General features: G+C 40.1%; 1 long non-coding RNA gene across 1 annotated transcript in view; it reads right to left on the minus strand.

Annotated features, from left to right (window-relative positions):
- Positions 1–23,272, minus strand: part of LOC135320992 (uncharacterized) — a 97,552-nt gene that overhangs the window by 47,275 nt on the left and 27,005 nt on the right. Inside the window, exons 4-5 of the long non-coding RNA XR_010380341.1 lie at positions 3,316–3,464; positions 2,971–3,025 (exon numbers count right to left, since the gene is read on the minus strand). This is a non-coding gene — a long non-coding RNA (uncharacterized LOC135320992). The remainder of the gene's footprint in view (positions 1–2,970; positions 3,026–3,315; positions 3,465–23,272) is intronic.

Below are 23,272 nucleotides of genomic sequence, written 5' to 3' on the forward strand. Positions count from 1 at the left end.
GATTTTTATTTCAAAATACAGACGTTTTCTAAGCATTACAGCCAACAGATGACACTTAAAATTCAGCAACGCTTTGTTTACGTTTTAGCCATAGTTCTAACAGATTTCATGCTCAAAAAAAACAAAAAAAAGAGAAAGAAGAAATTGAAAAAAATAAAAAACCCTGCCATATTTAAAAGAATTAAGATCAACTATAGTCAAATTTCAAGTAAAAATGCATTTCACACAAAATAGAGAAAATGCTCAGAAAGGGTTTTATATCTGGAACCATTCCTTAAAAACTTCCTCACATTCTTTTTTTTTTATATTTTTTATTGATTTATAATCATTTCACAATGTTGTATCAAATTCCAGTATTCAGCACAATTTTTCAGTCATACATGCACATATTAACACTCATTTTCACACTTTTTTCTCTGTTAGTTACCATAACACTTTGTGTAAATTTCCCTGTGCTGTACAGTATAATCTTGTTTATCTATTCTACAATTATGATATCCCAGTACCTACTTTTAATCTGAGCATCAAACCCCAAAACCTCGTGGTGTTTCTCTTGCTTTTCAATGTATCTATCTGAATAAATCTACCTTTACTCAACAGTGGCTTGGTTTTGAATTCTTTCCTGCATGAAACCAAGGACCCACATCGGACGGGGCACATTCCAGGGGCTTAACCAAAGCCTGGGGCACAGCCCTTCTCATGCCCCATGTTTTTTTTGTATCAACAGGACTGGATTTTGAAGGGAGCTCTGAGGACCCAGCTAAGGGACAGAAGCAGCCCCCAGGGCTCGAATTGGCGGGCAGCCCCTCCCCCAGCAGGGGCCTGGGGTTTGCTCAGTTCTCTGTGGTTCTCTGTTGTGCTGACTCCCCAGCCAGAGAGAGTTCTCCCTAGGCCTATCCCCACAAAACCCTTCTCTCCAAAATACAAGCACATCATGTCACAGTCCTCTTGTTCAACCAGGAAATGTTCAGCCCACATTTTCCTTCCCCAGTAAAAACCTAACTGTCCTCCCTCCGATCCCACCACTTCTTTCTTTGTGAGAACTCTGCACTCCCCACACACCATCGTGAACGCAGGTGCCTTGCTGGTTGGGACCGAGATGTTTCAGTCTCACACAGCCTGCGTCCTTTCACTTTACCCTTGCTACCTTAAAAAAGTCTTTCCTGAGTCTCCCACCCAACTGATTCTGAACTTCACAAAGTGCTGAGTTTACGGTCACTATGTGCATACTACCCTGCTTTTGGCTAGGTTTCCTTCTCAAGATCTTCATTAAGGGGCTGCATCAAGACGTTTTAAAGAGGCTATTCTTACATCTGAGCAGATGAGCCTGCATAAAATTTAAATGACTTTGAAGAGAGAGTTAACCAGGGACAGAGAGGTCGCAGGTCCTAGTCAAGAGTGTCATGAGGCAAAATGTTCTTCAAAGGCTCAGAGTGGCTTCTGAACACGGAGTCAGAAGGGAGGAGGTGCCAGACAGTGAGTGGGGTGAGTGACACAGGGTACGCTTCCCCAGCTGGGGAAGAAATGGTTTTTATCTATTTTTCCAAAAAATTTCTTAATATCTTTTTCTCCTATTGTCACATACCATTTCCTATGAATTAAGAAAATCAATGTCAGTCATTTGGGCCACTTGGGAGAAGCTACATGATGCCATTCACAGGGCTGGGGCATGAGAGCCACACCAGTCTAAGTTGAAAGACAAGCGGGGTTATTTCCATGGTGATCACGGGCATGCAGCAAATTTCCCAGCTTCAATGACCTCATCTCAAAGGTGGGGCCAATAAAACTACCTAGCAAAATGCATGATGATTATGGCCAACATCTGTTTACTAGGTAAGTGACTGTGACAGCTGCCACTTAATGGGGAATGAGAATGATCAACGAGGCCCAGTCTACCTGGTCACAAGCACCCTGCCTTCCTGCCTTGGTGCAGCAGCAGAGCTTGTTTAGCTGAGATGAACGCCCCCAGAGCAGCCCCGACGAGAAAGATCCCAGCGCTGCACTGCGAGGCCTGTTCCTTTCCTTCTCAGAGCTGATCACAGTTTGCAGTCATCTGTTTTTATGTTTATCACTTTTGTAACTGCCTCCCCTCCGGAGTTTTCCTCAAGGAGCACAGGGCCAGGTGTGTCTTGCTACCTGCTGGATATTCTGTGCTGGGTGACAGTCGACCCCACATCTGGCTCTGGTGCTTAACGAAGAGGGTAGAAGGCCCAGGGGCCCATGCCAAATCGAGGCACCTGCACCCAAAATTATGGTCTGACTTTGGGCAAATTACACAGTCTTCTTTACCCTGAGATTCCTCATCTGTCCATGAAAATAACTGCCCATGGCACACAGAGTTACAAGGATTAATAGAAATCACCAAATTCACAACGTATTCAAGGGGCCACCAGTGCGCCCTCAACAGACACATGCTGTCTTTACGGCTCTGACACACGCGAAGCGGGGCGGCCGCACACAGTGAACACTGCTAAGTGCCAGTGTGTTAAGTGCTTCATGTGTGCTCTAATACTCTTTACAACTTACAACAATCCCAGGAACAAAAGAGTATTATCATGCGCATTTCACAGAATCACCAACAGGTTAAGAGAGGTTACATTCTATTCCAAGGCCCTATGGTGAGGAAATGGCGATTTAAACCTGAATCTGGGCCCAGACGTGGGCTCCATCTCTCTCCCATCCACCTGATCACTTGCCTATGAAATCCACCTGTCCAATACACAATTTCCAGCTGGCCAGCTCTTAAATGCATTGTGTTCCAACTTTTGTCAATGTTGGTTAATTACCATAAATTGTTCTCAGAAACCACTACAGAAAAGAAAGGTGGAATCACGTCCCTGCCCACAAAGGAGAGGAAATCTGCCTTGCCTTCTCCTGTAATGTGCAGAAAGCCTTCCCTACACCACCAAATCATTTTGTATCCTTCCTCCATGTTTATGTTTGCACGCAGCTTATTAAAGTAGAAGGTACCTGCAGTAATTCCATCTCGGTTGCTTTCCAAGGTTGCAGATTATCCATAGTCAGTCTGTGAAAGAAATTATTACAATGTGAATGAAAATACTGCAACCATGTCAGTAAACAAAGAATGCTGAAACCAAGTCATCAGCGGCTGCCAACACACCCCAGCAAGGACAGGCCTGCAGCCCAGCCTCTGCAGCCACTCACAACGGTGCCCTCTGAGCAGACTCAGAATAAGAAAGGACAGGATATTAGCCCTAGATAGCTAGGTGTTTGTCTAAAGAAGGAATTCAGTGAGTCCAAATGTTTGCTTCCTCCCATACATAGAAAAGCACTAAATTCTTGAACTTGACATACCTGGCTTTCTTTAGATAACAAGCAATCTTTTATTGTTCCAACTTCCCGGTCTTTGTTGTAAAGCTCCTCTATATCCTATTTCCTCCCGAACCTCTTCTGAGCAGTCCCTCAGAGAGATCTGAGAGGCTGTCATCCCAGGTCAAGTCCTCCTGCCAAATAAATCATAACTCTTAACTTTTAGGCTGCACATGTATTTCAGTCAAAAGTTTTGGAAACCATGAAAGGACCCAGAGCAGACTTCTCTCCAGCTGAACTCTCCGAGGAACTGGAGCCTTGGTACCAGCAGTGGCCCTTTGTGCCCGTCTGCCTCCTCGGGGAGTCCAGATGAATTTGAGTGAGTCTCTTCTGGTTCTAGGATCTCCCATATTGGTTGATGATCCTGAGTTTTATTTGGCAGTGTATCCAGGTACCTGGCCCTCCAGTTGAAAGATACTGGGGGGAAAATTACCCACCCAGTGGAGACATGCTGGGTGGGGCCTGGTTGAAAGATAACAGGAAACACCCAACTTGAGGAGACGTCCAAAGTGGGGCTGGTGGAAACATACCAGGAAAGTACTCACCCAGTGGAGACGTCCCGAGTTGGTCCAAGTTGAAAGACACTGGGTTCAGGACTGAGTGGTTAGGTAAGAGGCTGGTCTAATGTTTTCCTCAATTTGGTTACCTCTACTGAATTTTTCAGGATAAAAGTAAAACTCTTATGAGGAACCTTTCAACTCCAAAATTGGGACCCTCCTCCTGGCTGGTAGCAGCTTTCTCCAGTGACAGAGAAACTTGCAGGATTGGTAGAGGCAAATACTTCATGCCATATAGTTGTCCCTGTGGGAAAACTTACTAGCAATTTTATTTTGAGAACCCGACCTTAGAATGGGGAATAGAACTTTCAAAAAAAGAAAAAAAAAAGAAAAGAAAAGAAAAGAAAAAGAAATGACAGATTGCCAGCCTCCATCTTATACCACAGCCAGGTTTATATACGTACAAATCTTACAACATTAATTGCAAAAAAAAAAAAAAAAAAAAAAAAAAAAAACCTCACCCTGAAAGTAACTAACCAGGACTGTTAAAAACATTTTTAGGAATTCTGAACTTATAAAACAAAATCCCCTTTAGGGGTATCTTGGATGTTTTTTCCTATGTCCTTGAAATGAAAACTTTTTATCTTTCTCTGGGTATTTTATTTTTGTTTACGTATATATATATGTGTTTCATTTTTTTTTAAAGGAAACCTTGGAATCTGCCATACAAAAGGTAGAAATATTGTGTACATATGGTGGCCACGCAAATAAATTGGGATTCTCAACAATCCTTTGATTGTACCAATTTTCAGATATTTTGCCATCTTAACCTTTGTTTCATCAGCATGTACCACAAAGGCCTTTAGCTTTTGGAGAGTAAACTTTTGAATTTTATTTAGGCAACACACCCACTCTCATGTGGAAAATCCTCTTCATCTTATTGGTTTAAAAAATATATATATATTTTATTTTATATAAATGAATATATATAAATTGATGGCCATATGTTGGATCCTTTAATTTGGAAAAACTTTTAAATTGGTGAAAGTTGAAAGAGCTCTCTGTATAAACATCTGTTTTATTGGTAACTAATAAAATCAAGTTTAAAGGTCGAAAAATATATCTAATGTTTAACTTAATAACTCAGTTAAAAAAAAAACTGGTTTCAAAAGCTACATTTGTGTTTTTACTTTCCAATCAATGGTTTTAGACATGCTAATAAAAACTTAGAATAATTAATGTTAATTAGGTTGAATAACTGGAAAAAGAATTGTAAATATGTAGGAAAAAAAAAGATAAGGGGCTTATCCCAAATGGATAAATATTTTTATATGGTTATTTTGAATGAGATAAATAAAATGGACATTTTTGCATTTACATGCAAGGTTTTGATACTACACTACGTAAAGTTAAAAAAAAAAGAGCCAAAGATATCACCTACTACCTCCAACATTAAAGTTCAAACAAGTCCGTTTTATTTACCACAGTTTTAAATATATGTATTTATAGGGCTAAAATATATATATATAAATATATATAGACTGAAATACTTGATCAATGATTGGGACAACAGACCAATTAATGAAATTAAAATTGAGAAGGGCCTAAGCTCTTTGGCTCAAACTTTGGGATCCCAGAGACTTTTCTATAAAATTAGATACAATGCACGGAAAAAAAAAAAAGGCTTTTGGCATTCCTTCTAGAAATAAGAATTATTGATTAAACATAATAAATATAAAAATTAAAGGTATAAGATTTAATAAAATTGAGATAAAAGTTTGTAAAATTGGTATATTAAATGGGCTTTGTATAAACATCTTCCTTAATTATCTTTTGGGATAGATATGTTTCAATGGATAAACGCTTCCTTTTCTTGGTATTACAAGGCTGGGCACGTATCTATCCCTCAGAAAATATTAATTGAACACAGTAAAGGAAACCAATAGAGTTACATGAGCTGTCCAATATAACGTAAAACTAAAAACTAATATTCAGTAGCTAATAAAAAATATAATAAGAGGTTTACCCTGGGTTTAACTTATAACTCAAGGAAAAGAGACCTTACTAAATGCCTTATGCAAGCTTTCAAAGGCAAGATAAAGTAAACCTTAAAATTTTAAACATGGAATTCTTTGTTTACAGCTCTTCTCACTGATACAAAGAAGCAAATTAAGGAGATACAATTGGGCCTGCATGACAGAGAAATTCTCTGGGGAACTGGAAGCGTGTGTCTTTGTCTTGCAGATCAGAAATGTAAATACAGCAAACAGTGACCTAGGACTGAGCCTAATTGGCTCAACGAGATAAAACTCAGGGGCAAAGAAATTTGTGGCATTTTACAACTCAGAACCCTGATGGGTCCTTAAGTCTTTGTCAAGAAATCTTAAATGTCTGTTTCATAAATGGTAAGAGTGATTTGAGCAAGCAAATTCAGTTCACTACAACTATTATTATACTTATCTCATAAGTAAGTTTTGAAGTGAAGCTATGAAATCTCTAACTTTTGTCTGTTTATAAGCCTGCGTACACATTGTAGATGTGAGATAATTCTACAGCTGAAAAAATAAAAATCAATGTCAAAGAGCTCTGCTTAATTGGCGTAAAAAATAAGAGCTTACAAATTAAGTAGTTTTAAAATAAAAACTGACCAAATTGACCTTCACCTTCATGTGAACTGGAAAATATTCAATATTAAGATAATATTTGATATTGTTTAGTTTAAGTATGTTCTAATTAATATAGACATCTTTAAAGTCACCAATATTAAGTATAGTACTTTTACTGAACCTAGGTTTAATGAAAGTCAAATAAGATCCTGTTATATCTGGTGCAGATTTGTTAAAAAATATAATAGTAATTAGGTGTGGTAAAATTTAAATAAATTAAATGCAAATGAGATGAGAGCTTTGGGTAAATTTTTAAAATATATTTTTAAAATGTATATTTAAGATAATCTAAATGTTTGATATCTTTAAATTCTAGAGTTGTGCTACATTAAGTCAAATGATAGGATTTTATTAAATAGCTATGCCATTTTCAGATAAAATAAGATTGAAATATGAATTATTTAACATTTAACTTCCTCTTACAGAGAAAATAAAGGTGTTTAGAAGTATTAATAAATGGTTGGTGCCACCTTGAAATAGTCTTTATTATTAAGGGAATGATCTCAGTATCCTAGGAAAGTAAGATAAATGTGTAAAGGAAGATATAAGAATGGAATTATATTTTGTTAATGAAAAATAGTGACTTTGTCCTGAAGCTGGTTACTTCTGAATGGAATAGAAAATAAGTAACAAACTAATATGAGTATAGAAAGCTGTGGAAGGCTTGTGGAAGAGGAACCCTGAAGAAAGGGATTTGTACGTGGTCGGAATTGGCTAAATTTAGAATCAACTTGGGCAAAGTAAATGAATCTTAGACATAAACTGGTACAAGAGTAGATTTGGTTTACTCTCTGTTAAGAGGACAAAATTGTCTTGAAATGTTAATCCACCTTCAGTAACAAATTGTAAAGCTTCTTATACCACTTACCTGATCTGTTCTGCCTTTACCTTTGACGTATTTTCTTAATGAATAAGTACTACTTCACAGTGATCTATATGTTTACGTGACCAAGTGTTTTGAAATCTTTTAACAAACTCCCCAAATATCAATTTCTAATTAAAGTTCTTTTAATCTCCAGTTAAGTTTGGGATGCTACAGAGGGCCCCTGAAACATCCCAAAGAGAGATTTTAAACTAGTAAATTTATTTGGCATGTTAAATACACGGTATTGTCAAATGAATAATAAATCTTCTAAGGTTATATTGTATGAGAAAATATTATTAATATAGATACTCTAGAAATTATATGGACTCACTAAAATCTGGCATATCTAAAATGTTACCAGTCATATTTCTGGTTATAGTGACCAGGTTTCTTCATCGATTATAGTGTAACGGTGTCTAAATATGCTTTTAAATTTTTGTCATTTATAGACAGTTAATTGCTTTCTTCTGATGATTTTGCAAAATGCTTTCTCTTCAAGGAGATTTACTGGTTTCTAATAAATTTCAAACTATAACACTGAACTAAACTCGGTAAGAAATTTTAAATGTCTAATGAAAACTGATTAAAAAATTAGTTACATGGGACTGAGTAAACTGGTGAATATGGTTATAATTTTTGATTTTGTCTGACATACTACTGGCTTTTAACCTGTTTCCCTGACATAAAGAAACTCTTCTCCTTAACTAGTTATGATTCACAGAAATTTGATAAATTATACCTATGTAAGCAGACTTGGAACAGTTATCTTTTCTCTCTATCTGATCCCTCAAGGGACTAAAATCTCTTAGGTCCCCAGTGGCTCTATCAGACAAATGAGGAAGATCATCTCCTAACAGATATAGGAATCTCAAGGTATTTTAAGGATTTTAAAGAGAAAAGAATTTACCTAAATGTGTAAGGCAGAAAACCATGACAAGACCTTGATGTGGCTTTCCTGGCCTTAGAAAACCTTATTAACATTCTACCCTGAGACTCCTAATTAAAAGTTCCAACACAGCCAATTTAAAAAAGCCTATATGATCAAATAATCAGACTTAACTTGTAAACAAATTACTCTTGATTTGACTATATTTGAGAAAAATGAGGGTAACTTTAGAGAGAAAAAAGATTATATTTTAGTGGATATTAATTTCTAGTTTTGTTAATTGAGGTCTATATTTACTAAGACATTTCCCAGATCATTCCTTGCTGTTATGTCACATTGCTGTAAAGGTTAATTGAATTATGAAAAGAATACTCTAGGTTTGTTTCTGAAGTTCAGTAATCTATCCTTGGGTAAAGTTCCAATGCCCCATGACCTGCAGCCAGGGGATTATACATACTGGAACAGGCATGACTTAAAGAACTGTCTACTACCTGAATGGAAGGATCCTTTATCAGGTACTCTTAACTAGACCGTACATACCAAAGCTGAAGGAAATGGACTTTTGGATTCATTTCCTATCAGAAACAGCCCCTGCAGTGCACTGGCCTATAGAGCACTGCTCACCTTAAAACAATGCCCAAATGAAGAAAAATCTACCCAGGCCAGGATGAGAAGACGACGACATCTGAGGTAAGACAGCTGACCCAAAACACCGAACCAGGCCTGTATGCCAATTACTTTGATAATTTCTCCTACCTTTGATTATGAACTACTCCAACTGTTAAGTTTATGGTAAATTACCTATGTCTAGTACTTCTGTGTTACCTTGGTGGGTTTCCCTACTCCAAGGCTCTAACTAGATAGCCCTCAGAAACGTTATTCTAAAAAGGAAATTATAGTTCTGTTTAGGCCACTGTTGATCTTACAAGGTGGGAGACCTCACCAGGCTAATTAATACCTGCTCTGACCCTGACCATAAATATGAAATTCCTCATAAGATGACTCAAACTCAATCAGGAACACAAGCAAAATTTTAACCCAAAAATATAACTTCTCGACTATTAAATTCTCATTCGTGACTTTATTAACTTTACTAGCTTTATTACTTATATCCTGTCTATATAATAAAATTGTTGTCTGTTACATTTCCCAATGTGTAACTAGGCCTACAAGATTGATGATGGCTAAACATCTTGAAGAAATAGATAAAATTTATAACCCTGTATAAAATAATTGTAATAGTGTGATTCTAGGTATGGGAATGAGCAACGAAGGGCAAACATTTCCTCGATCATAATAGACTAGTAAGACAGGCGATCCAGAGAAATTTTAGTATCAACAGGTCCTGATAAAAAATCTAACACCTTCAATGGCAGCTCAGAATATTCTTCAACTTAACTAGGAATGAGCCATCCTAGCACAATGGGACAAAATTGGTCATGAAATGTCTCTCAAAATATTGGTCGAATTTAGGACCAAGGGGGAGCACTGTGAATGAAAATACTACAATGTGAATGAAAATACTGCATCCATGTCAGTAAACAAAGAATGCTGAAACCAAGTCATCAGCAGCTGCTGCCACTCCTCAGCGAGTACAAGCCTGCAGCCTAGCCTCTCAGCCACTCACAGTGGTGCCCTCTGAGCGGACTCACAGTAAGAAACAACAGGATACTGGCCCTAGATAGCCAGGTGCTCGTTAAAGAATTGAATTCAATGACCAAAATGTTCACATCCTCCCATACATAGAAAAACACTAAATTCTTGAACTTGAGATACCTGGCTTTCTTAGATAACAATCTTTTATTGTTCCAACTACCTGGTCTTTGTTGTAAAGCTCCTATATATCCCAGCTCCTTCCCTACCTCTTGGGAGCAGTCCCTCAGAGTGATCTGAAAGGCTGTCATCCCGGCTCGAGTCCTCCCTCCAAATAATACATAACTCTTAACTTTAAGGCTGAATGTTTCTTTCAATCAAGTCCCAGAATAGACACAACTCATCAATTATGTAATGGAACACACTGGATCACGAACCAAAAGCGTGTTCTAGTCCCGAAAACCACGGGTTCCTCTTTCTTCCTGTCATTATACAATCCCACCAGAACTCATTACTTTGCTGTCTGCTCAGACCAAACTTAGAGAAGAGTCAACTCAACAGAGTGTCTTGCTATGGAGAACCCCCTGCAGAAGCAAGGCGGTCAGCCTGCCCTCCCGCACGCTCTGCTGACCCCTACTGTCATCCGTGGAGACCAGGCCAACTTAGCTGTTCCCAAGACCTGCAAAGTCCCACACATTAAATAAAAGCATTTTATTTTATACCATATGTTATGTATATACCCATCTCTGAAAACAGCTTTGCCAGAAGCTCAAATCTTCAACATGGATCTGCAAAGTTAAATCCAGTCCCCAAGGGAAAACAAGTTTTATGAGGATACTAAGGCCTCCAAAGTTCTCTCCACTAACTTCAACCAAACTGCCTGAAGGTCTGCAAATGCAGGCGGCTACAAGTCTGCTTTTAAAGCAACCTCTTCCTGCCCTCAGGCTCTACAATGTCCCTCTGCGCCCTCCCATCTCAGGGTAAGAGCAGCCGCTGCAGAAACTTGCAGGGTAGCACTGACAGGACAGGACACAGAGGATCAGAGCTAAACTAAGCCTTCTGATGACACGAGCCTGTCACTCTGTCACTTTACACATCAAGATATATGTAGAGAGAGGTGGAGTGATATTGCTCAAAGTCACACAGCTAATAAGTGGCAAAGTCTATAACTGCTCCTCCCTCCGGCGTGATGCCCCAGCTGGGATGGCCACAGGGTTCTCTCGTGCCTGCCTGACCAGTCCTTTCTTGTCACTCATAACCCACCACAGGGTCGGACCATTGCCTGACTTTTCAGCATCTTGTCCCTCCAGTCTCTCAGGAACAAGGCTGCTCAGGCCACTGTATGACTTCCGGGTTCCCAAACCCTCCGTGCTCAGGCTGGTCTTGCCTGTGTTTCCGGCCCCGTGCTCAGAGGCACTTTCTCCCCTGCAGGAGGATGTTTCCACTCTCCACAGGGACACCCCCTCAGAGGAGCCCTCTTCTCGCCCTCAGAATGGCAGGTGTCCCAGGCTACATCATGAGCTGCCCCATTAGGACTGCGGGTGCCCAGGTCTGCTAATCAGACCAGCAGCCTCAGAGCCAGGGATTATGCCCGGGTCACCCTGCAAACCTACTGCCCTCCTCACAGCCCCCAGTCAGCAGGTCACCTGGAAGTCACAGCAAGTGCCCCAGCACCTGAAGTCTCTTCATTTGCCAGCACCGCTGATGACTGGTCTCCAACCTTTGGTCAGTTTCGCACAAAACAGCAGCTTCCACTGTGAAGAGGGGGTTTTCGCTCCTCTGCCCCATCCTTACTGGAAATGTCAAGGGAAACCAAAAGGCCTCTTCTCAACACTTTTCTGATGACATCCTCCCACCCACAATACTCACATGCTCAAGAGAATTGGGTCCACGTGATTTTGTTTCCCTTACGCTAAGTGGCTCAAAACACTGCGGGATTCTTTCACTTTTGAGGGTATTTGTACAAAGTTTATAGGCTTTAATCTGTTTTTTTGTCTCTCTTCAGTATCTCTAGCATTTGCCATTTCTTAATCCCTTCAGCAGCCTCCCTCCCAAAATCTAGTTTAGGAAATCAGCTGTGATGAGGGGCCCGGGGGCAGTCACAGAAGATGCTACTAAGGCACAGAGAGACTACAAAATTTGCCCAAGGTGATCAGCCTCAACCCACAACATTGTGTGCCCCATCCCTTTTTTTTAAATCTTATGCTAAACAAGCTTTTGTAGATTATGCTTATAAAGAGATGAGGTATCAAAATACATACAAGGACACACATCAACTCTAAGATGTTGATTAACTCCACTATTTTGTTTCTATCTGTTTAATTTCTATTAAAAATTTAAGAACCTCTGCACTCAATATAACAAAATGTTATTGGGTTTTAAATCCAGAATTTAGAGGTTTTGTGTGTCATTACTCATTCTTGTTTGTATGTTCACAAGACAAAATGATTTGAAAAACCCTCTCCCCTTCCTCTACTCACTACTGGCTCTCACCTGAGTTCCCAGACCACACATCGAGCAGCCTTTCACTTTACCCACAACTGAACTCATCAGTTTTCCCCCCGAAATTCCTCTGCAAGTTTCCCTCCTAAAAGCACAGCAGGACCATCATTTACCTGATTAATCCACCCAGAAAGCTGGGCCTTACTCCATCCTACCTTCACAGACAGCATTCATCCTTTCTTTTTACCATCTAAACATGTCTTCAATCTGTTCGCTTTTACCCACTGACCATCTCACCGCTCAAGTGGAAGCCACCAGCACTGCACTCCTGGACTCACGAGTCTCCCAAGTGGCCCCACAACCGCTCTCCCCTACTTGAGTCAAATGGGATTCTGTCAGTCCCGCGCTTATAGGACTCTTTTCAATCCCACTGTTCTTAGAAGAAACTCCCAGTTCTTCACCTGATGAAGGTCTTTGCCATGAAACTGTCAGCTCAGGGAGGGCAGGACACGCCCTCTCCCCTTGGCCCCACCCTCTGGCAGAGCATCAGCATGGAAGGACCTGCTGAGCTACACCAGCCTGTATTCTAAACCTGGTCTTGTGTTCTTAGCAAACTGCTTCACTTATCCATATAAATCCAAGGTAGATTAGAAAGATCTTAGATGTTGAGCTAGAGTATTGATTTGGGGATTTTGCACTAGCAACCTGCAAGTACATGTTCTAATGATTCTCTCTTCTAAAAACCACACTCAGATTTAAGTAGTACTTGTGGAATGTCTTCAGAGTAAAAGGGACTGTACTTTTACAGACTTTATGTTTTATAACATGAACAAACCAGACAGGGTCACAAATGGAACTGCCTCACAAGTGACAGAAGACAGGTGAGAGGCATATAGCAACAGGTCACATAGATGGTAAGAGAAAAGTTGATTCTCCAACCCCCCCAAATTTCCTCAAAAAACCAAAAACTCTGAATTTTGAAAGTAAAATACTATCATATAAAGAAATAAGATAAATAGTCCTCTTCATCAGGGTTTCAAGATCTGACTCCAGAATTTTTAGCAGGCTATACTGAATCCTAGCACAGAAAAATCAGATGGAATAGTGGTAAGTTTCAGAAAAACTGCAGTAATTCCTCCAATTGTAAGTGGACATGCACTCACCTATCGAAGGTGAATGTAAACCGCATTCTGGAGAAATTCGGAAGCTCCCAGGCTCCGCTTCTGGATGGCAAAGACACGGACAGCTTTGAAGCATGCTTCTAACTGAGTCACCGGCATTCTTACACTGCAGGGGGAAACGGATGCTCTCAGTTATGAGCAGAGATGTTCCTGTCGTGTCTCACAGCCCGTGCCTGGGGACTCAGTGCCCTGCAGCAACCCGGCCCAAGGTGAGGACATGCAGCATGGCCCACCCAAGCAGGAGGTGCACTGTGCTTGAGAAAGCCCATCCCTGATGGGGTCAAGAGGGGCTGGTGGGGTTGTGTGAACCTATAAATGCTCACAGACATACACCTGCCTACATTCAAGTGATACAATTAAGAGTAGCAGGCTGTTTAACAAAATTTCAATTGTCAGTGGAAATTTTACCATTCCTTTCCACTTGTCCCCTGCACTCTGAAACAGGCTTAGGCTCTCTCATACCTGCAGCTCTGAGGCAATAGTTGTAAAGTCATTTTACTTTGCTGCAGGTGTCCTCGCTCCCCGTTTCGCTGTGAATGTCCTCCCTAACACACTCAGATGTCTTCCTGGATCTCTCCCTGAGTTCCTTGCTCCTGTTCCTCAGATCCTGAGATAAAGGACAACTGAAGACACATGACCAGAAAAGGCACTGTGGACTTGAACAAAGTCCTCTGTGACCCCCTATGTGAGTACTGCCCACCCCTTAATTTTGTTCTCAAGGTTCTGCCTAGGGTGACGCCCAGACAGCAGAGAGTCCTGGGTCATTAAAGGCTGTGTGTCTTGGGCGCGGGGACAGGTGCAGGAGCTGGTTCTGGAACAGGGCCCATCCCCACCCCTGCTTCTCTCTCTCCGGAGGCCTCGCTGCCAAGCTCCCAGGCTCCATGATCTTCTGTCCTTCTCTTCTACTCTACTCCAAGCCCCTTTCCTCTTCCTTTATTCCCTAATTTTCCCCAGCTGGAGTGATTTTTCAATCACAGAATCTGAAAAAATTTCCTGCACCTGAAAAAGAGGTCTCCAGAGGTCAATGCCCATATGCTGGTTCCTGAAGATAGCCCCTGGTTAGGGGGACTCTCACCAAGGGTCACGGGGCAGCAGGCATGTTGCAGGGTCGACCACCCCCAACAAGAATTTGCTGTGACCCCAAGGCACGCACAGCATCCCTGTTCACAAAAATGTATTTGGTCCACTTATCCGTTATTAAGAAGCAAAAATAAAAAAAAAATTGCCCATGTTTCTTAATAAAATTATTTATGAGGTGGAAAAAGAAATTGTAATAGAAAAGAACAAATTTGACTCCATATTAGATGTGTTCCTTTGGCTTTAAACCTCTGCCCTGTTTTCTAGGTTCAGACTTGTTAGCTCTGGAGCTTTTGTAAAAGAAAGTTGCCTTTAGCCTGAAATATCCAAGAGAGATTATTCTCCGGGCTCTGATCTTTAAGGATGTTAGCTCTTCTGCACTTATATATAGATGACAAGTAGTAAAACAGAATAAACTTTGTTTATTTTTGGAGGTTTTACAGGGGCACCATGATTTGACCCACATGGACAGCTGCAAGAACAAAGGATTCCAAGGAAATCAATTGGTACAGCAAGAAGTTTGCAACAACCAACAACACCCCCGCCCCTTTTTAGTAAAAAAGGAGACTGAATTCTTACTTGGGGAAGAGGGTTCTCCAGGATATCAGTATGCCATTTTCTGGGTCTGCCAGCTTTTCAAATAAAGTCAGTATTCCTTGCTCTAACACCTCATCTCCCGATTTACTGGCCTGTCATTCAGGAAGCAGAACTAGTTTTGACGTGGTAACTAAATGACTTCATTGGAGGTAGTATGTCTCCACTGTTTCCTCATTTCCAATATGTCACAACCTATCAATTTTATATGCTGTTTAACAACACAACCAAAAAACCTTTGTTAGGGAATTGATTCTATGGAAAGAAAGTTATTTCTACTCCTTCAAACCTTTTTTTTTCTTTTCTATTTTATTTTGTTTTGCTTATTGAAAAGAAAATAAAAGTGAAATCATTTTATTTCACGTATTTTTGTTACAACTACATATTTTAAATTCTACAGAAATATTTAAATTGCATTATAAATTTGTTCATATATTAATATAAAGATATATACACAATCAATGCGGATTAGGAAAGGAATGGATATTTACTAAAAATCCACTGCACATCCAGTCTTTTACAAGCATATCCTGGAATATAATAAGCTCTAGAATCCAGGGGTCCCCCACCCCCTTTCTCCCTGCCGAGTGCCTTAGTAATCAACAACCAAGGCACCATCATAGAGCCACGCGATATATATTTTAGGTATAAATGAGGAAATTAACTCATTCAACTCTAAATCAAAAACCTTAAAATAAATACTGAACTTATTTACAAACAAAGAAAATTGAACACAATTAAGTACAGTTTCTTCCCCAAGGTCACTAAGCTAATAACTGGTAAAGGCAAGATTTGAGCTCATCTGCCTGATTCTAAACACTAAGGTGGAAAACACATTTGATTGTGGAGGGTCCAGCAGCAAAGCCTATCACCCTATCTTTATTCAGATCTAGCCTTAGACAGCCTGAGACAGCACCCCATTCCTATGGAACTCGAGGATAACACAAAGGATTTTATATCCAGTAGTTTCTTAGGTCTCATTTATATAAAGTGTCAGCAGGTCAGCAGAAAAAACTCTGGGAAATATGAGTGGGTCCAGAGCTTTTTGCTGATTAGTAACTTTATTTATCAGAACAGCGTGACCTTCCCATGAGAGGCCACATGGACCTTAACTAAAGGCAGGTGAGCAATGAAAACTAGCAAGACCCTGGAACTCAAGCAAGAAGGATAACTGCCATCCCCCACCAAGTTGCCTCTTCACCCTCGTGGGCACAATGGCCGAAGATCCAGGTTCTTGTCCAAGTTACACTATCATGGATTCTCACCTATAAACAGATACAACTCTATGCTGTCTTAAGTCCTTCCCAACTCAAATATGATGACACCAATATCTGAGCAGAATGTCTATGTCTCCACTTCCTCTCTTCTGTTAGGAGAATAATTCTATGGCCACAAAGCAGAAATCCAACTAAAAACACCATGCATGAAGCCAGGTGAAATTCTGCGTAAGACACTTTGCTCTCACGGACAGTGAATGAAAACTCAGAATAAGTGGTTCTTCTTCCTCTGTAAGTGGGAGGTAGCCTGATTGTGTGTGTGTGTGTGTGTGTGTGTGTGTGTGTGTGTGTGCGCGCGCGCGTGTGTGCGTAAATCAAATACAATGAATTCTGGGATGTGTACAGATTTTTTTATGTTACTGTCATTTCATGAGGATGAGACAACCTTTAAAGTAATTTGAATCTAGTGTTCTGAGATATTCTCAGGTTCTTTTGGTGGAGGAGGGGAAAGGGGAAATGAAAGGAGGAAAGAAGTAAATGAAGCAAAGGAGTAAGAATACTGCTAGCGAAAGGCAAGACATTAATTTTGTTCCTACTTGCATCACACACAAATTAGGGACTGGCTTTCCCCAGGTGTCTTGTCGAACACTGAGTTGCAGAAGAGGCAACAGCCCATTTCTCACTGAACTTGTGACAGTACGTGGCATCTTATAGACACAAATCATTTACCCTGATCAAACACTCTAGCAGCAGGCCGTAATTCTCCTATTTTGAGACACAAGAAAACAGGAGTTCAAAGCGGATATATAACTTGACAAAAGTCAGAGGACCATTAAACAAGAGAGGATGAATTCAAACTCAGATCTGAATGCAGAGTCTGCTCTTCTCACTCCCAGGACTGGAAAATCCTTAACACACAGGCTCCCCAGCTCCCCTGCAGTGTTCCTGGCCCCAAGCATTTCCCATGTTAATGGTCGCCAGTTCTCACAGTCACAGCGCTCTGTGCAGCCAATGGCCTCCATCGGACCTTGATCATCTACCTGTCACGCCCAACAGGCTTCTCCACAAAGGCAGGAATGCTGGCTTTCAAGTGCATAAAAAGCCATCCCTGGTCTAACCTGGGTTCTTCGGAGGCCTCTCCAGCCTAAAGGCAGCCATGAAAATGCTCACAGTTTGTACATGAGCCACACTACCTCTCTCCATCAGTCTCCCCAAATATACTACTTAGCTACGACCACTTTGATAATCTTGGAAACAAATTTTGAAAAACAGAAAAGAAAGGATTCTGGAACAAGTATTTAATACTTACAATTTTAAATGACAAGTTACAAAGTGAGTATTGACAATCCGAATCTGCCTTCCTAGGTGTCAGTTTGAAGAGTTAAAAAATATAATTGCAAAAAATTCTCACTTACAAAATTAAGTAAAACATAAACAATAATCTGGGCTAAACTCAAAAATAATGCCCATGTTGTACATGGAGAAAAATACAGGACTATACTGAGGGGTAAAGTAAGAGATGTGAATGTAGAGACATCAACATATTGCATGGAGGAAAGCAGCTTTGTAAAATGAATGCTCTGTTAAAGATAATTCAAAACTTACTAAAAAATCCTATGAAAACCCTTATCTGTTTTTATTCTTTAACTTGAACAAAGTATTTTAGAATTCTTCAGGAATAATAAAGTCATAATACTAGCCAAGAAAAATTGGGATGGAAGAAAAGAATCAAAAAAAAATCACACTGTCAGATATTAAATAAATTTTTACAATATGTAAGTTATGGTGCTGGAGTAATAAAGTAAGATTGACAGAAATAAACCATGAGCTCAAAAAGAGACTTTAGTGTACATAAGTATTTTGTGCATGTGGGATTTCAAATCAAAGAGCAAAGTATGAATTCAATAATTGTCCTGGGAAAATCAGAGAATCACCTGGAAAGAACAAATTCTATTCCTGTCATAATGACCACAAGAAAAATTACAGATAGTGATGTAAATATTAAAAAGTACTAATAACAGCAAATACAACTCTTTGCTCATATTAATTCAAATTCTCCTCACTATAACAAGTACTATTATCATCTCCATCTTAGAGATTAAAAAACCTACAGAAGAGATTTGTACCATTATAAGAAAGTATTTCTAAAATAATACCAAAAATAAAACCCAAAAAGAAGACATTTACTATCTTAAGTATATTTTGGGCCACAACAAAAGTAAACCTACTGAATAAAATGAAAGGCAAGAAATGACAAGTAAAAACTGCATGATACATATTGATGAAGTCAAGGGGTTAATGTTCATAACATACAAAGAGCTGTCACAAAGCAACAAGAAGCTCCCTCACTTAACTGTGTGCGAAGGACAAAAGGGATCATTCACTTTTTAAAAGTCAGATAGCTAATAAGTGAAAAATGCTGAATACCTCATTGGTCATCAAATGCAAACTAAAACAATGAAAAAGCACTTTTGCTCATCATATTGGCAAATATTTTTAAAAGTTGTTCTAGCTAGTGTCCATCTGTGAGAGAACAAACTGTGAGCAACGTGTTTGGAGGACGACATGTCAATGGATATGTAAACTCTGAAAAACGTGTGTACACACAGACTGAACTCCCCTTCTAGGAATCGTTTCGTTTAGAAAAAATCAGTTCAAAAAGATGTACTCATCAGGATATTTTCACAGCACTGTTTACAATGGTGGGATGAAAAGCTGAAGTGAAATCAAATCCTGCTATAGAGAAATGGTTACATAAGTAATTCTACATCTTTTCATTTCCCACTGGAGATGGAATTTCTAGAGTCACTTTAAAAGAGCCTGTGATGAATGTAAATGTCACATCCAGGGACTAAATTTCCAGAAGCCTTAACTAAAGGAATACTCATACGAGATCACAGGAATATTTACAGAAGAAGGATGCCAGTCAAACATCTTTTCTGACAGTGGAAAATGGAGAAAACTTAAGTGTCCACCATCAATACAATGAAGCGGTAAATCACGGCAAGCTGTGGGCTCTGATGGGGCAGGCGTTTCGGCATGGTTCAGGGCCTTGTCCACAGCACTCTCCCACCAAAGTTGTCCTTGCACAAGAGAACACACCTGCACATCAGGGGACCCCTCCACTCTATCTGAAAGGACCGGGTGAGTATGGAGTGGGAGGACGTCTATGTTATACCCCTGAGTGAATAAAGCGAGCTGCATAAAACATGTATTATGGCCTTATTTTTCAATAAAGCATATATACACACACATATACATAGATTTCCCAGATTCGTGTATGTATCTATGTATGTATGTGTATATACATAGGCATAAATGTCATGAAATATATACACCACATTGTCAACAGTTTTGCCCTCAGGAAAAAAGGGGAAGGGATATAGGGGCCTTTCAGTACCACCACAGTTCTCTTTTCAGTATTTCAGTTAAATATACTTGGAATTTAAAAGTTTATTTAAGTCCGAAGTAAAATGGACAATGCCTCCACAAGACAGAATGCTATACTGGTCATTAAAAATCATGCCAGGGGAATTAGAATGTTGTAGAAAAACATATAAAAAGCCAAATGGAAAATGGAGGTCTCCACACAGTAAACAGGCACAGAGTGCTCACTGGTTTTTATGAGAGAGTTGATACACACTGATGAAAAGAACAGAAAATAGATGTTAAAGTGTTAATTATTATCTCTGAGTAGTGGGATAAGGATAGCCTCTTTTGCCCCTTTTTTCAGACTTATTATATTAAATACACATTATTTTTCATCTGAAAAAAGCATTTTAAGATGTGTAGTACTACACATTGGAGAAAATACACGAGTACATACAGAAACAAGTAACTAGGAGACACCGCAGCAGAGTCATGTAATGTAGAACGGGCGATCCTGATTAACACCGCACAGTTACATAAGGACCCACTAAGTGAGAGCACCTGCTGAAGCAGGGCGTGGCCCCCTTCTATTTGTCAGTTGTGTCTTCAGGGCTGAGGCAGTTCTGAGCACGGCCAGTGTCAGTGCTGGTGTCTGGATGGATGTCACTGGAGGTAAGGGCACCTGCAAGCCGAGAGGAAGAACAGAAATCATCCTCTGCTTTTTCTGTCTTGTTTCTTTGTTACTTTAAAAGAGAGGCATAAATAAGGTAAACTGAATCTTCCCTACTGAAATTTCAGTAATGAAACCGTTCTTAAAATCTTCACAGCTTATATTCTGCTTATAACTGTCTTTTCAAAAAATTATCATATTTATTAAATGTTAATTAACTCAATTAACTCCCTGTTGAAACCTTCTATTAAAGAACATGAAATGCCGTATGTAAAAGCACCACGCCTGCAGTGACTACCTTAGATGCCTTGACGGCAGTGCAGTCAGCACTCACCATCCCGTGGCCCTGAGCTCCTGATGCTGCTAAGAGAGCACACTGCGGCCTCAGATGGAGAGAAACTGTGAAAACATTCTCTGAAATCTACAGCACTGACAAAACATAACTGACAAATCCTAGGCTCCTTTGAGGCTGTCATTTTCTGTTTCTGTCCAAACACCGTCAATGAGCAGGACCACCCCATTCCTGAGCCATGGGACTCATGTAGGAAGGAGTTTTGGAGAAATTTCCAGGTATAGAATGTAACCAACAATATGTAGAACTCTGACAATATAAAAGATGAAATACTCTGATTTTGGAAGACACTCAAAATATCCTCCTAAGCCTTAGTAGCTGGAAAGGCTGGGCTTCTTCACATCCACTTATTTATTTCACAGCCAGTGAGCATCTCCCACAAACCCTATTTCCCTGTGTCTGCTGGGAGCCTCAGGCACACTCTTGTTGTCGATCTGATAAGTCACAGGGCAGAGGCGTGTGTCTCACGCCTGCAAACATCACACAAGCTCGCTTCCTAGCCTCACTGTCTGAACTTGGCCCCATTTTCTCACCTGTTTATTTGGTATCTATTCTTCTGTAAGCTGCCTGAAGTGCTTCTTGGAACATGTCAGAAGAATGAGTGGGTAGATAAATGGACAGATGGACAGGTGAGAGATGGGCAGACAGAGAGAGAGACTGCAAGAAAAGGGGAACAAAGAAAATTTCCTATGCAAAACCCTCTTCTAGTCAGGGAAGAAAACCACCACGGAGAAGTGTGAAGAGGCAGGTGGCTTAGGGCTGTTTCCTGGATTCCATGAAAAGTCACACCAAGAGATGAGAGAGTAGAACTGTAAATAATAAAAGAAAAAAAGCACGCATGCTTGAAAAAATATATCTACAATATGTACTTTCCAAAGAATAGATTCAAATCAGAAGAGCCCAATAACACAATCATTGGGTATTTACTGAAGTGAGAATCCCATCTCCAAACCACAAGTCTTCCCTTTGGAGCACTGAGAGTCTACACGGTGCGGCCATAACGCCGTCTCCGCAAATCCATTCTATCCTGCACTTACGAGGAACGAGAAGCTGTGCTTGGTCTGCCCATGCACGTCATTTACACCCCACAGCACCTCTATGGGGGTGGGACGCCTAGCGAGTCCGTCTTTGCAGGACAGGAAACAAGTCCGGGAGAGGCTAAGCTGACCTAACATTTCTCCATCTCACAGGACTGGTCACTCCAGAGCAGGACTCGAACTCGGACCCACATTTGTAAGCACGGTACTAACGTGCTCTGTGTGCTTTTTGTGTGTATAATACATTTTTTTCTGGCATGAAAGTATATTTAATAAATGTTCGGTTGTCTTGTCTATCTCATTAGCTCACAATCAATCTTTATACTGTAGAATTGTACTCTTTTCCCCTGGAGAAAGGAACGGAAAGAGCAGGGGTCAGAATGAGGTGGGGCTCCATTCTTTATCTGGTACCTCATCTCATCCAAGTCCCCAACAAGGGAGAAGGAGCAAATGTCTTCAAATTTTAAAGAGAGTACTCCACTGATGGTGACTTACTCAACTCCAAAACCAAGGCTGGGTGCAGGGACATGCAGCAACCAGAGCAGTATCACCTGTAGGAAGGCAGAAAAAGCTCATGGGAGGGCTCAGGGGGTAAGCCTGTTTTAATTTCAATCGATACAAGAATAACACACTCTAAAAATACTAGCATGCAATGGATTTGCTCTTTCTTGTCATTTAGCAAGTTTCCAAAGGGCACATGTAAGATTATCGTGAACCAGTGAAAAGAAGAGTCTACAGACAGGGAAAATCAATGCCACAGGCAGGCTTAAAACCAGGCTGGAGGAAAGGAAGGGAAAGGGCTTCATTATGAATAGGGGAAAGGCTGGGAAAAATACATCATTACAAGGACTCTCAAGCATCATTCAACAATCATATTATCATTCATTCAAAAGAGAGTTACTGAGGTCCTATTTTGTGCAAGATTTTACACAGTGCAAAGCAAGAGTGCAGCGTCCATGGTGGCAGCAAGTGGCGGGGCTCAAATACACTTCTGATCCCGGAACTGGCACACTTGTCCTCAGTATAAAGGCAAAGAAAAAAAAGTAAAATAATTCTCTGTAAACTCAAAGCATTTTTGAAAAAAATTAAAGAAGACCTAAATTCCTGGACAGACACAGCACGCACATTCCTGGATCAGAAGACAGCGCTCTTGGAATGGCAGTGCTCCCCAGAGCGATCCATAAATGCAACGTGGTTTTGATCACAATCCCAGCGGGTTCCACTGCAGAAACTGACTAGCTGCTGCTACAATTCATATGGGAATTCGAGGGTCTCAGTAACCAAAATGTGCTTGAAAAAGAACAACGTGAGAGGACTTGTAATTCTCAATTTCAAACCTTACAACTGTATCTCTAGGTGAGGCTAGAGGCCATTTTTAAGTTATTATTGTGTTTATCCTTATTTTCTAAATTCTCTACAATGAATATAACTGTTACAATAAGAAAAATAAAAAGTAAGGTATCTTTTAAAACATGCACACAGATTCATTCATTGGG

This window comes from Camelus dromedarius, unplaced genomic scaffold (genome assembly GCF_036321535.1).
Source record: "Camelus dromedarius isolate mCamDro1 unplaced genomic scaffold, mCamDro1.pat HAP1_SCAFFOLD_200, whole genome shotgun sequence".
NCBI classification, from domain to species: domain Eukaryota; kingdom Metazoa; phylum Chordata; class Mammalia; order Artiodactyla; family Camelidae; genus Camelus; species Camelus dromedarius.